The 15,260-nt window shown below is 39.8% G+C and overlaps 1 long non-coding RNA gene across 1 annotated transcript; it reads left to right on the top strand.

Annotated features, from left to right (window-relative positions):
* The first annotated feature begins 7,545 nt into the window (after positions 1–7,545).
* Positions 7,546–14,744, top strand: LOC135302070 (uncharacterized). Its single transcript, XR_010363762.1, has 3 exons — positions 7,546–7,776; positions 8,206–8,300; positions 13,287–14,744. It is a non-coding gene; the product is annotated as an uncharacterized LOC135302070 (long non-coding RNA).
* The last annotated feature ends 516 nt before the right edge of the window (positions 14,745–15,260 follow it).

Here is a 15,260-nt window from a genome sequence, read left to right as displayed (position 1 = left end):
GTGATTGTTTCCACTCCTATTAGATCACTCACACAGGTGTCCTGCTCATAATCCTCTTTGGCAGGCCTGTGATTAATGAGGTTGTTTTCCTACAAAGTAGTATGATACACACAGACATCAGAATATTTTCCCCTTGCAAAGCTGTTTATTCTGTAAGGATCTATTCATCTGCCTTCTACCACCTAGTTATTCTCAATAACTGCTGGTTTAATGGTCGTGGCTTCATTCCACTTGAGGAGAGAAATTCAACTTCCCTCTCCCTCTTCCCCTTAGCAAAAGAATAGTAAAGGTCCAAGACACTATGTAAAAATTTAGTCACTCATTTCCAGTACCAGGTCTTATGTTCAAAGGAATGTGAAGTAAAATTGAGCAGTTAGCTGGTCTAATTAAACTCACTTTGGTCTGATTAAATGCAATTATATTTCACAGTTGCTTTGTGCTCCCTGTTAACCTCTGTTTTCCATCCTGTATCTCTGCTCAGTGTGATGAGAATTTCACTCCACTGATTTCCATTAGGAGCAGCTTTCTTTTCCCCTCTAGGCTTAATACTATTCACCGACCTTTCAAATCTGACTATATTCAACTGCAATAATCTTTCTTGCTTATCCCAAAGTAAAGCTAACCTCTCATTGTGTGCCCATTGCAGCATCTTCAAGTGCAGCACTTGTAATGTGATAAGACATCTGAAGCTCCCTTCTTTTTCAGCCAGTTATCACACACGGAGGAAAACAGGCAAACAAAGAGAGGCAAGAATTTACCCTCACACTTCAGCAGGCTCTCCCTGGGCACAGAAAGTGTCCAGTGGCTTCTCTCCTCAGAGGGAGCTGAGCACAAGAATCAGGGCAGTCTTTCAGGTTTAAAGCTTATGACCTTACCATTTGTGAGTGCTGAGGGTCCATCCAAAAGCCCTGTGAAGGACCTTGTGGTCTTGGTATTAGAAACAATTAAGTGGGCACAGAATCTTAAAGCAGCACTGAAGTTGTGTTAATGAGTATTTAATACCCACAGTTAGGAGATCTTAGAAAGGTAAATACAGAATATTTTGTTTGATCCTATATTTAATAAGTCACCCTAGTCTGGATAAAATTAATAGGCTCATGAACAAAGCCATTAAGTGGCCACAATGAGGGTGTTCTCATTTGACACAAAACCAGATTTCTGTTCTTACCATTGCTAAGGCACTGTCAATTTTAATGGAAGTAACTTGGTCCCTTGGTCCACTGAAAACCCAGCAAACCCATCTGAAAGTAATTTGGTTACAGGCTGCAAAAAGGACTCTAGATCAGCTGTGGATGGTCAGCACAGGCTGGCACAAAGGCAGCTCAGCCAGGCTAGAGTATGAAGATGAAATCTTGCTGTTTGTTCTGCTTTGCATAGCTGGAAGAAGGAAGCAAAGTCAGGCCAACTATAGCAAATTAGCTGTGTGAAGTCTCCTGACTGTATCAAATACTTGCCAGCTGAAACCAAGTACATGGATCATCATTCTCTTGCCATGAGAAGACTGTTCACCAACACAACAAATCTCAGGTTTGCTGCTTCTACAGTGTATATGCAAAATACCTGTGTCATTCCATTACTTCAAAGTTGTTTGAGGTCATCTTAAATTTCTTTTTCTTCTTGCTGTTCATGCCTTTTGAATAAAATGCCTGGAATTGTTTTGTATCTGACTGCTGTAGAGCTAAACAACCAGTTAGTTTTTCTTCCAGACTAACGAGTCTCTCCAGACCCCACGTCTCTTTACCAGGACTCCCTGTAACTTTATTCACAGAGCACGTTGTCACAGTGCATTGTCACATTGTCACAGGGCAGTGAGCCATCATTCCTCTCTGACCTGGAATACTGGCAGGTGGTGGGAGAAATCAAATGAAAACTGCTGTGAAGGAGATGTATACCAGTTGCTCTAGTCATACATGAGGCCAATTAATTATAATAACAGATATGCTGATTTTCCTTTCTGTCTAAATTTTAGTCTCTATTATTTGGCATAAAACCTCAAATTTTCAGTCTTTTTTCTTTACTTCATATCTTCTTTCACTGCCCTCTTTCATGTATGCCTTGAAAAGTAAGGCAGTAGCACAAAAGGAGGGGGTGAGACAAATAAAGGTAATGAAAATTGCTGTTCTAAGTCTACAGCTGCTAATGAGCAATTCTGTATCCTCAATTCATTGATTACCTTCCACAAGTTTCTAGGAGCTGAGATCCTGCTTTTCCAATGCATAATCAGAAATGGTTTGCCTTGAAAACCAGCCCATTTCTTTGAAACAGCATTTAGAGAGGAAGAGAAATGTCTAAATTATCTGATCAGAATTGCAATGGAAGTAAAATATGCAACTTTTTAGCTCTGATTTCAGGAGGCAGAGGGTGCTTTCAGCCCCCATGTTTCCTGGTATCAGCCATCTCAGGCTTTCCAAGTAACATCCTGTACAATCTCCCTGGAAGAGAGGAGGTATTTTCTTTTGATAGCTAGGAGTTCAGATTTTAATCTACTTCTTCTGCTGAAGTACACTGGATTTCTGTGGGGAAAATCCCTAGATTGAAAACACAAAACACCATTCTACAGGTCCTGAAACTACTGTCCTAACAGTGGGAGAAAGGACACTTTTTCTTCCTGCTTTTGCTAGTAACTATGCCCTTGAGATTTTTTTTTTTGAAACTTAAGGTTCCCCTTTACAACATCTAGGCAGAAGCTTGTGTAGCCATGGAAATGAGAAATAGCAGGCTACACTATTAAAAACTTCAGCTAATGTAGCTCGTATCAGCCTCTCAAAAGCAATTTGCTCATTCCCTGGGTCTGCTTTTCCCAGAGGCCTTTAAACAATATCACGGTGGCATTAGGAATCTGGTTTATATGCTCTTAGCTCTTAAAACATTCCATCAATACAATTTCACTGCCCATGAAACAATGCACAGATTTAAGAATTCACAATCTGTCTCTTACTCATTTTAACTATCCTTTTAACCACTTCTTTCTCCTTTTTTGTAAGAGGAGGGGGAGTTGTTTTTCGTTTGGTTGTGCTGCTTTTTTTTTTTTTCCTAGTTTGCACAGATTGTTGTCTCAACTAAAACCATCTTGGGTTCTGGACAGCTCAGCAAGCTAATAAATAAAAGAAGCCTAAATAAGGAAACGTGTGTGGTTCACCAATATGACTGCAAACAAATCCAATGTGAGAGGAAAAAAACGTAATAATCAACGAGCCTGTTTGTGGACCCTAACCTTAGTAGGGGATTCCACCTCCCCCTCCCTAAGAGCTCTGTGTGACTCATCCTGAGCAACTTACCATGAAGTAGGCTGACATTTTATATCATTTTAGGTTAACTTTTTTTCCAGTTCAAATATTTCTCTGTTGCTTTGCATGAATGTAAGAATAGCTTTACACTTCCTTGGCATGCTGAGCTCTTTTTGCCTTGGTATCCTGATCTTCAAAGCTACTGTGGTACTTACTCACTTTATCAAGATTTATTTGAAAGAGTTCCTATACTAAATGCATAATACCAAGGAATTCATTCATTTGATTTAGAACCATGAGCTTACAGTAGCCTGTTCTGACTGTTGCTGAAGGCAGTGAGAAGAGGGAACACATCCAAAATGAAGGCAGAGTCAATCTCCTTGTAAAATGGGCCTCCTCCCTCCCCACAGGCCATGCATCTATGGTGGCTTGTGCTCACACAGAAATGGTGCTGTCAAACAGAACTGTCACAGATCTGGATTAAAACAATAAGTTACATCTTTTTTGTTTGTCTCCAGGTTTTTCACTTCTGAACTTCACATCACAAAATCTGATCTAGATGTGGTCTGTCTCCAGGGGAGTTAGAAACACTTTTCCTTAAGAAATTTCAAGTTTGTGTATATTTTCCTCTTATTTCCAGGACCCAAGGCTTTCAGACAATTGCTAGTAACCATGAAACCAGGGCAAGAGTTGTCAACACCACAAGACTTTTAAATTTCACATTTCTGCTTCTATCCCAGATTAATTACATCCTCATACATCCTTGTAAATCTGCTCTGTGTTCTTCCATGCTTTAAATTCACAGGAAAATGGAAAAAAGCTAATTTGCCTTCACTAAACGTGCTTTTATTCAGGTGTTTGAACTAAGTGTAAGCAACGGGCCTTTGGTGAAAGTAAAAGAATGAAGAAATGCCTGAGGTCCTTTGGGTTGGAGACACGGAGTGTGCCAGGTGCTGTGGCACTCATCTGTCCCTCAGCAGCAGGGCATTGCCACAGTTCCATTGTAAGGATAAGTGCCAAGTGACTGAAGCTTCTTAATCTCCAGCCTGAGGGGCCAGTGAAAACAATTTCCAAGAAGGAAGATAGCACTACCAACTGCTAAGCAGGACACAAGCCTGCTCTCAGTTGGAGAGAGACTTCAGAATGTGTCTTATTTCTACAGTGATGACAGAATCTTGCCATGAAAAACTTGACGACCAGGATGACAGTGTGTCCCAACACTGAAAATAGCAACACCTAAGTTTTATGCTAATACAAGAAAAAAAATCTTCTTTTTAAGGGTACCATCAGGCAGATTTTTAAATGGATAATATTTTTTTAAATGCTGATAAAATTTTACCTTGTGTAAGATACTTGCCTTCTGACTCAACTGAAAAATAGACACAATCTGAAAGTGTCACTAAAAGTTCTGTTTTAGTGTCTTTATATCTTTGAGGAAGTTTAAAACACATTTGTTCTCCTTTCTCCTGAAACGGAGCCTGTGGAAAGCAGTGGTACTCTGGACATACCATAAAATACAAATGCACATTTATACAGAGTAACTATTTTCCCACTTTTCAGTCTTACTTCTTGACACAAATCCTCCTCAGCTAGGAGAGCCTTGCAGAGATGTCCATCCACAGAGCTCAGTGAATGCAGCAAGGAGAGCCCTGCATGGAAAGGCAAAACAAACAGGAGCCCCTGCAGAAGTTGCAAAGTTTAAAAGGAGGTGTTACTGAGAAACTGATCTTTTCTGTACGACCACTGATGGGTTAAAAATTCCCTGCCCTGCAAAGTACTAAAAACTAACTGTAAACAGGGAGAAAACTGGAGCAGAGAAAACTGCAGCCAGAGAGCACTCCTGAATTTAAATGCAGTTCTCTCTTCTCCTTGGCTTGCTGAGCAGTTTCCTCAGGGTCTTGCCCTGAGAAAAGGCATCAGACAGCTCAGAGACAAGGCAAGGAAACGGAGGCAGCTGTTCAGAGCCCCAGACACAGCCCTGAGCTGGCACTGGCATTGCCTGTGCATGGCCTCGGCACGGCTGCCACTGTCCCAAGAAGGTGCTCATGTCCAGCTGCTGCTGTTTTATCACAAGTCTCACTTCTGATAAGTGAGCATTAATGTTAGTGAAACTGTCTCTTAAACTAATATATACTTTTTCTATAGCAGCCTATAGATTGAACCTATAGAACTTTAGCAACACTTTCTATACTTTTTCTATAGCGACCATTATTCTATGCACTGGAAATCCAAGGTGAGCTTTGGTGCCTACTTACAGTCATTCCATTACTTTACAGTGACAATATGTCTCTGAGGAATATTCACATTAGTATTTTTAATGGTATCCAGGTGTGTAACCAAATATGCACTTACAGCTGTGAGTTAGTACTAAGCACATAAACATTGTTTCAGCCTCAAAGGAGCAAATTGTGTCCCCTTAGAAAGTCTACGTTTTGTTTATCCAGTGATACACCAGTAATAATTTCTGAGATAAATGTTTTGCTACAACTGAGTGCCTCAGAGTTTTAGCCTGAGAAACAAGAGCTGTAGGACAGAATTTACAGCTTTGGCTTGTTCCAGTTTGTAACTACTTGCATGGAGGTCGAATGGAAGAGGAAAAACAATGCAAAACAAGTCCCTGACGTGTTTGAGTAGCACAGGACACAAACAACTAGCATAGGCACTAATGTAGATGTCAATTGAGATTAGATTTTAGTGAAGAACACATCACATTTCAGCCTGTGTTACAGGTAGATGACCACCCTTTGGCTTCCCTTCATCCCTTGCATTTTCTTCAGTGGAGCACCCCAGTTTTTTACCACGTGAGAAAATGTCAGGTGTAGCTGGCTCTTCAGCTGATGAAGTGTATGGTGGAAATTTTAAATGGGGCCCAGGATCAAACACCATATCTTAAAAAAAAAAAAAAAAAAAAGATATGCAAAAATTTAATGGAGTTCTGATAATCAGCTGCCTTTCATGATGGGAAAGAAGCAAGAGAATCAATAAAAGAACCCTTTCCTGCCAATACTATTCATAAGCTTGGTGACCTAAAAACTACTTTAGCAGAGCTCTCTAAGCAGTGCCATCATTGCTTTACTGATACTCAGTTTCTCAACTGGAACTGGGAAAACCCCTGGCACTTCTGCCAAGAACTTCTCACAGAAGTCATTACCTGTTTTCTCTTAGATAAGCTCATCAGTGGTGATAGATAACACATGTCTGCCTCTGTCTTTAAAACTGGAGGAACAAAGGTTAAAATAACAACCGACCACAACTAATTAAACAATACTCAATCTATTACTAACCCAATTTTTTTCTTAACCTCTGGAGTTGATATGAGCTGCAGCAGTTTCAGCTGTGATCCACAAGGAACTCTGATACCCCCACAGGCTGGCAGGACAAGGCTGATGCACAGCATGATCATCACTTACTCTAATATACTTCTTCTCAATTAGACACTGCAGATAAAAAAATAACAATTTTTTCTTTTCCTTAAGCCCATCTGTGGGTAAATAAAATGTGTTTTGATTCACTGTTGAATTTGTTCCCTTTGCAATGGTACCATTTTTAAATTGAAGCCAGGAAGAATAATTATCTATTTGCCAATACACAAAATGAAAAAAAAATATTCCCAGCACAAGAAGATCTCATTAATTAAACACAAGAAATTAAACAAAAAAATGGCAATACCATTCTTATTTGCTTTCACTTCGAAATTTGCAAACTCATGCTGAAGGATGTTCAAGTAACTACCCCTGCCAAAAGGCAAGGACAAGTTCTGACTGCAACTCAGTGTCTCTGAGAGAAAGAGGTGGTGTGGATCTTTGCTGATGCAGAGGCTGCTTAGAAAGAACCTCGCATTCAGAACTTGAACTTTTAGTGACCTATCAGTGCTTGATGGGGCAAGGTCACCAGCTCCTGTTGCCTGCAAACCTCAACTTTCCATTATCTCAGAACATCAGTACTGAATTACTGTTTGGAGGTAGCTAAAAACATTTGTACACATACACAAATTGCACTAATGCTCTCTTTGAATTTCAAAAGGAGGTTATGTCATCTGTATAAACATGAGCAATATAAACAAAAACAAAAGAAATCCCTCTCAGTCCTTCTCACTCAAACATTCATCTTCACCCACCTCTGACCTCCGTGTCCAGAAAATTACACGGAAGCCAGTGGATGACACTACTCTCAAAAAAAGTTGTGGCAAATGCCCCCACCCCAATTATCTCAGACCTACTGAAACCACAGTGTTTAATGAAGACACCTGCAGGCAAACCAGGAGTTCAGGTGCAGGTCCCACATTAGCAGGACTCAGCAATTCAGCAGTAGTGCTTTTTTAACCAGTATAAGCAATTTAGTTGGCTGAGAGCTGGGTTAGATTCAGCTGCAGATTCTGCAACTGTGCTCTAAGACTTGTCACCTGAACAAGTTGTGGGCAGAAGTATCACTTTCCATTCAGACTCAGAGCCTGAAGTTTGATCTAGTTCTTCACGATGTTCAGGATTTTTTTCTAGATTTTGTGCATCAAGTCCAATTAGAAGAGGACAGGAATAAGATCAGATTAATGGTAAAAGCAAAGTGATAGGAGCAAAAGAGAGCATGCACACATTTCTGGCTATAAAATCAGGAAGATTTTATAGCAACCTATATCTAATGTTATATTTCTGCTTTTGAAGATATACAAACACATGCAGATATACATGTACATGCAGATATATCTGCATATGTGAGCATGTTCTTCATTTTAAGAACATTCAGAAGTAAAAATCCCAGTGAACCATGAATTCGGTATTTCAACAATTCACATACAATTCACAATAGCAACTTGGAGATTTAGGCTGTCAAATTTTCAGACTAACACTCGCTGTGTGAAAAAAGTAGCCCTTGTAATTTGAGATTGTAATATGAGAGCCAGTACTTCTGTGAGGTGAATAAATTCCATCTGGGTTTGCTTCAAAGTAGCATTTACAGGTTGTCATGGTGTTGTTGTTTAAAGCTGTTGTCTCAACCATCAGAAGAGCATTAAGGCAAACTCCTGGGCTACCTGACAGCTCTTGGCAACAGAGGAGTCAGTAGCAGCAGTGCTTACAGGTGAGTCAATTGTTTATTTCAATGTCTTGTGAGCAGCATTCATATAGCTTTTAACAAGCCTGATCTACACTCCTAATAATCTTACATCCCTCCAAGATGTTTGCAATAACTAAACTTGCTAACTGGAGGAAAGGGCAGTCTCCATGTTGCCCTGCACTCTTGCATTGAGGCAGCCAAGGGGATGGCAAATGCTGTTGGGTCATTCATGCTGCAATGTTGACTTGGAATTAAAATAATGTATCCATGTATGGGTTTTGTAGCCCTTTGACCAGACCAGTTCTCCAAAATATTTCAGTCATGCTTGCTGCAAACAGCTGTTGCTGAATAATGGAAGGCAGCACTGTCTGTTACAAGAGCAGGAATAAGCACGGGGAGGTTTGAAGGAGTTGATAAGCCCTAAGTGGCAGGATGTCAGACCTCAGTCTTGGGGCAGACATGTCCCAGCCAGCCAGGTCCAGGATCTGGTCATCATGACGCTTGGATTAGGATTCAGTTTCACAGAGGTACTGAATATATTAGGTTCTGTTTTGTCGGGCCAGGGTTTTATGAGCCTTTAAAAGGGAACCTAATACACCCAAGGATAGCTTAGCTATTACCTTTGGAGGTGAAGAATGAGCAGGATGGCTTCTGCTGCAGTGTTTGAAACAAAAAGGTTTAATAAAAGGCAAAATAATAAACAGAAAATCCAAGCCAGGTACAGATGTCTGCTCCTGCTAGAAAACACATTCACAAAAGCCTCGTGGTTCTTTTGTTCTCTCCTTTTCTACCTTATGGCCCAGGCGGGACCTTTTGGCTTCTATCCAATTAGGTGACCCCAAGGTTTTAGTGATGTCTCAGGGGTCCTATAAGGTGGCTTTTCACCTGATCGTTGGGAGAAACTTCTGGGCTTCTTTCCTTTTTTGGGGGACAAAGGCTAGTTTGCCACTCTGTCATTAGGGGGCACTCTCCTACACTCCTTCAAGAATATATTTGGTTGGAAGGGATTTTTGAAGAACATCTAGTCCAACAAATGTCACCCCTGCACACCCCTGTGCTTCCTTCCTTGATAAGGGATTTTGCTTTGAAAGGGGCCTCAGGCATAAAACAATAACCTGAAAGATCCAAAATTTCATTACCTTCCTTACCACAAGGCTAAAATTATGATAATATAGGACAGGGCACTTTAAATCTCACATATTCCTTACTAAGCCAACAAAACAGCATTTAAAGGACACTGGATAGTTATTATACACTGGAAAATTAAATCCATCTCCAAATACCATTCACTCTGTTACTTTTATTTGTTTGTCCTCATTTTACCTAATACCCTTTTCCTGAGCACATGCCCATGAAGTGAGAAGGATAGAAGAAAAATAAATATAATTGATCTTTTTTTTTGCCTTAAAATCTTATAATTTTGGGAGTTTGTTTAAACCTTTTTTGTATTAGAGGCAGAAATCTGTTCTACTAGGTTCTGTCTTCAGCTTAGATGGAGATTGCTATATTGCTATATCTGTACCCCCAGCAATATTAGAGTCATTATAAATCATTCAGCCTCAGAAATGTGAACGAGTTTAATACTGACATCAACAGAAGCCAAGAGAACTTTTTTTTTCTTTTTTTTTTTTTTTTAGGAGGGTAGATTTCAAGTATCCCACACATACTCCACAATTTGTGTTGAGTGATTTGCTGCCCCAGATTCAAGTAACTGCTCTTATTTGTCCTAGATTCAAACTGTTTTTATTTGTAACAAGAACTGACTGCTTATAACTTTCAAATTCATCACAGCCTTGCATGATGAAGAGTCTAAAAACTATTTGAAGATCTGGAAGAACAAATTATTTGGTCAAAATCATCTAGGGGAAGGAGGAAGCCAAGATGACTAGTGTGTAAATTCATTCAGTCTCACCTGGTGAACTACCATGTCCTAAAATAACTTCTTCCCCCAAGATTCAAAAAGCATCTGTGCAAAATGAGCAAGGCACACTTTTCAGTCTCCTGAGAATGGTACAGGCAGAGCAAGCAGAATGAGCACCATGTGCTGAATGGAAACACAAATCTGTTCAGCCTTGTGTGTGTGTGCAGCTAAAAGTGTGTTCTAGCAATGCTTTCTTTCATTTCTCAGATTGCTGGGGTGATAGAGGAAGGATGCAAACATCCTTCTGAAGCACTCGTACATTGACCTGTATTTTATTTGTCCTTAAACAGATGTTATTTTTCTCAGGCATTATTTGTCTCCCTAATTAGCATCCAATAGTAGGAAGGTAAGTTAACTACGCCAGAACTGGTGTTACTACTACAGTCAAACATCTTCATTTGAAATGCAGCCACTTTTTTGAACAACTCAGTCATAGCAGATGTCTATCTGAAATATGAGTGTTTCAGACCAGTTGGCTGTAGCCTACAGCCAATCCATCCTTGTGAACTTGCTTTCTGTCCATTATTAATCATGCCTCCAATGGTAATTGAGCAGGCAATTGGCAGATACTGCATATTCAGATTTTTTTTGGCATTGCCAAAAGGTGCAAGGCCAAGCCTGCAGCTTCTCTGTCACAAGTCTTTACATGTTTAGGAGACATCTCTAAACTACTTCACAACCTTTTGTCAGTGTTAAATTCAGAGTCTCTCTACAAAATCCAGCATCATTCAGAATGTTACAACAGGGAGAAAAATACAAGGAGTAAGAGAATTAATGACTGTCTTGTAGCACCTACGGTAGATTCAGACAGGGTCCAGATTATCAGTGCAGTGCTTTAGCTACAAAAATCATTCTTTGGAGGGTACTGTCATTTTTGCTTGAATAGCAGTACTGTGGGCCTTGGAAGCAAGGGAGGAGTAAAGTCATTTCCCCCACATTTGTGGGATGTCCATGCACTTGAAAACCTGCTGAAACATGAGTTAGCCCTGCTGGGTATCCTCAGCTCAGTCTGGCCTGGAGATTACCAATGACACAGCTCTTTCAGGCCTGGCAGGAAGAGACAACCTGAGAGAGGATTACTGTAGTTTGTCATGGTTGCTTAAGTGACCTGGCTGTCCTGGAGCTCAAGTGAATGCAGAGAGAGGGTAATAATGGTGTTCAAATATGACTTCCCCTAGGAAACAAGCTGCTTTGCACTGTATTTTCAGAACAATCTTCCCTGCTGCTTAGTTCCACCTGCTTACAAAGCAAAAGCTGCAGAAGCTATCAGTGACAAATCCTGTGTTACAAAATAGGTGCATGATTATAACCATTGTGGGGAAAAACCCACAAAATATCACAGATATCACAGCAGTGAGTGCAACTTGAGAAAATGCTACTCTCCCCAATGATAAAACTACTTTCCTTTAACAGTACTCTCCCAGCAGCAGTGCCACCTCCCAAAACTGACTTTTACTTGATTTGGTAGTTTATTTCACCACAGGGAGAATACATCCTCAGAGAATATGAATGACTGATGGAATAATAAAGTAAGGTCTCAAATTTTAATAGAAAAGATCCCTTATCTCTTAAATGAGTGAAAAAAGTACATCTGGAAAAATTACATCAGTGCGAGAAAGGATGGCAACACTTCAAAACATTACTTCTACAGACTTGCTTTACCCCCACTAAAATGGTGACAATCTGGTTAACACCTACCACTCACATCCAGGTCCTTTCCATGCTTTACAGAAGGGCTTCCAGATACCCCCATGTGCACTGTCACCTAAATATTTGTGTTTCCCTTAATAGCTGGTACGACAGGGTATATTTTATTTTTGCCTTACAGAGAAGTCATTGTGCAAGACGACAATATTTGTCTAGTTAGAGGAGATGCTCATATTTTAACAATACTGAAAGATACTTGAAACAGAGTGTATTGCAGCCCTAGCGATTGTCACACCACATCTCTCAGTCAGAGCTTCAGCCCTGCTAGAACAGACAGGAGCTAAAGTGGGAAATGCAGTATCTCAGAATAAACTTATTTTCTACTTGAAAGAGGGTGCTGAAGAATTCACTTACAATGTCATTTAGTCCCTATATTTTAATATGACTAGTGGAGTTTTTAATTTTTTAAAACTATTTTTAAGGATTAAAAAAAAATAAAACATGTTTTCTTACCACTGCCCTTAATTTCAGATTTATAAGCTAGCAGAGGCATAGCACTCTAGAATGAACTGAAAGTGTTTAAAAGATGGTTCTGATTTTAGGTCAAGTAGTCTATGTTCTCTTTGCTGCTATAAAACAGAAAATAAATCAAGTGTCTGAATTTCTGTGTCAGAGGACTGGAGGGGACCTCCAGAGACCACCTAGAAAATCCTCTTTCCTCACAGCCAATCAGACATAGCTATTCCTGAAAGGATGAAAGCTTCCTATGAAAAACATGTCAGTGTTTCATTGTCTTTACTACCAGAAGAATTTTTCTGACATTTGGCCTGAATGTTTCTTGCTACAATTTCTATCCATGATTTATTGACAGCCTCAAATTGGGAGAATCTCCTGTGCCTTTTTGCAACACCATTTACTCACCTGAGAGGTCAGACTTCTCTTCCTAAAACTGAAGAATCCAAATTCTGTACAGGCCGTTTTTTTTCAGATCTCTGAATTTTGACTTTTGATCAGACCACCCAAACTTGACACTACTCTGCTTCGAACTTTACCACTGCCTGAACAGTGAATAATTATTTTGTACTTGTCTTGCTAGAGATGGTTTCCTTAATAAACCCCAGTATAGTCACACATTTTCAAGCAAACTGATTCTTATGTTTCTTGTGTAAACCCCTTATAGGGTCTGCCTTCTATTTTTTCTCATAAAACTGCTGGTTAGACGGGAACAGTTGGCTGAGCATCTGTAGATTCATTTTCTTTACCTAGCTGAATTGAGAAGGTGGTCTGCAATTCAGTTTTAATAAGGTTCTCCCATTATGCTAAGGAGTGTTTCCCTGTTCTGCTTTGCCTCTTTTTCCTTTTTTACATATGTGCACACATGCATGGTGCCTTTGTAGCAGCATGCCTTGTCTAACTGACCTGGAACTATACAATATTTGCAGAAGTTACCACTGCTGGATGAAGGGAGGTCATGCTGCTTTAGCACTGAAAAATGCTGAGACCAGTCTGGCTCATCAATCCAAAAGTTAAATGCTCTGAGGAAGAAGAACATTCCCTGAAGCTGGCACCAGTGAGCACGTGGCAGAGGAAGTTCCTGATAAAGCAACCAACAAGTTGTAATGCTGATAATTTATCTAAAGCTGCTGAGCTGGCACAGGACTGCCAACCACTTCATATTATGAAACCTCTGTCCCACTTTTTAACTTGGAGTTTGTGTGGAGATTCCCCCCTTGAGTGGGGATCCCTTTCCAGGTTAGTCCTTGAGCCTGGTCAAAAGAGATTAGCTCATGGTCATTGGTATGGCTGTGTAACATAAATCTCTGCATAATTACTTTGCTGACTTTGATATCATGACTTGGATACTGCTTCAATAACACTATATTAGTAGCTGTAGTTATCTATACTGTGTAGTAAATAATACTGATTAATATATTCTAGTGTAATCATTATCATCATCCATTTAAATAGATAATTAATTCTATTCACATGAATATATATGATTTGTCATCCTTAATCCTATGTGATAAAGTCAAGCAAAGGCTCAGGCCTATAAAGTTCTTTAGACATGAACTGTTTTCTAAGTCTGGGGCTAAGATAGGATCATTTGAATTATTCTGACTTAAACTCATTAAGAAAAAGATGCAACTCAGCCAATATTTCCCAGATACGTATAAAATATTTTGATTTCCCCTCCCCCCCTTTGCCAAATTGCACATCCACACACAATTCAGGCAAAAGAGCACCCCATATTCATCAACAGACCCAGTATTCTCACTGTTTTCAGTAGTTTTTTGACTGGGTCAGAGGAGGCTATTGTGGAAATAATTAAAAAACTTTTATTTGACAGAATTATTTAATTGTTAAAACATGGATACAATAAACAGATGGGAACATAAAGAAGTTAATGGAAATAATTAGGGAAACTAAATACAAGCAAAGGCTGAACTGGAGATGGCATTATGGAGGGCCAAAAAGAAATAAAACTTTAGAGAGGTGGTTGGAGAAGAACTGCAACCCTGGTAAAACCAGAATAATACAGAGACACTGCAATATTTAGTGGTGAAAAATCAAGGGAGATGTGATAGGCCAGCAATTTATAACACCATTATACTTGTGAAGAATCAGCTAAAGTTTCTGTAGACATGCACAGAGAGACACACAGACAGACACACAGACAGAGGCACACTAGATATTCTAGCATTTGGCATGAGGCACTCAAGCTACTTGTAAAAAGCAAAAAGCACAAGGGAAACATTAAAAACACTTTCCCATAGATAAAAGGTTTTTAGAGTCTCCACACTTAGAGTGAGAATATCTGAGACATTTCCCTGGATCTTCTAGAGGTTTGTTGAGTGGGTTATTAAAGCTCACAAACATCACAGAATTAGGATGATACTACTGCCTTTGTATGAAGGCTATAAAATCTAAAGGGCAGAAACATGGAGGGTTTTTATTTATGTTTTTTAAGGAAAATCCCACCCTCCTCTGAGGCACCAAGGATCATTCCACCCACTGCTCTAGTAACAGTTAGGTGTAGTATTCCTGTATCTGCTCTCCAGCACATCCTTTCAGAGCTGAAGTTGCCTCACTCTCAGAGGAAAGAGTGGGATTTTCCCTTCTCCTGCCCTTGCACAGCCAGAAGGCAAAGCAGGGAAGGTGTTTATACATCAGCACCCAGCAGGACTGAGCAGACAGACTGCAGCCAGCATATTTATTCCTTCTAAGGGTACATCTCATACCACGGTCAGAAGGCGCCTGCACACTCTGAGCTCTGTAAAAATCTAAGAACAAGCAACAGTAAAACTATTCAAGCAGCTTTTGTTCCAATGAGAGTTGTAAAGGAAACATGTAAAAGGATGAACTCATATTTTCATCTTTATCCTTCAGACTATCCTTTCTACAGTTCAGTTGTAATT

This window comes from Passer domesticus, chromosome 6, assembly GCF_036417665.1.
Source record: "Passer domesticus isolate bPasDom1 chromosome 6, bPasDom1.hap1, whole genome shotgun sequence".
Taxonomy (NCBI): Eukaryota; Metazoa; Chordata; class Aves; order Passeriformes; family Passeridae; genus Passer; species Passer domesticus.
Note: the sequence above shows the minus strand (reverse complement) of the source record. Positions and strands in the feature narration are given on the sequence as shown.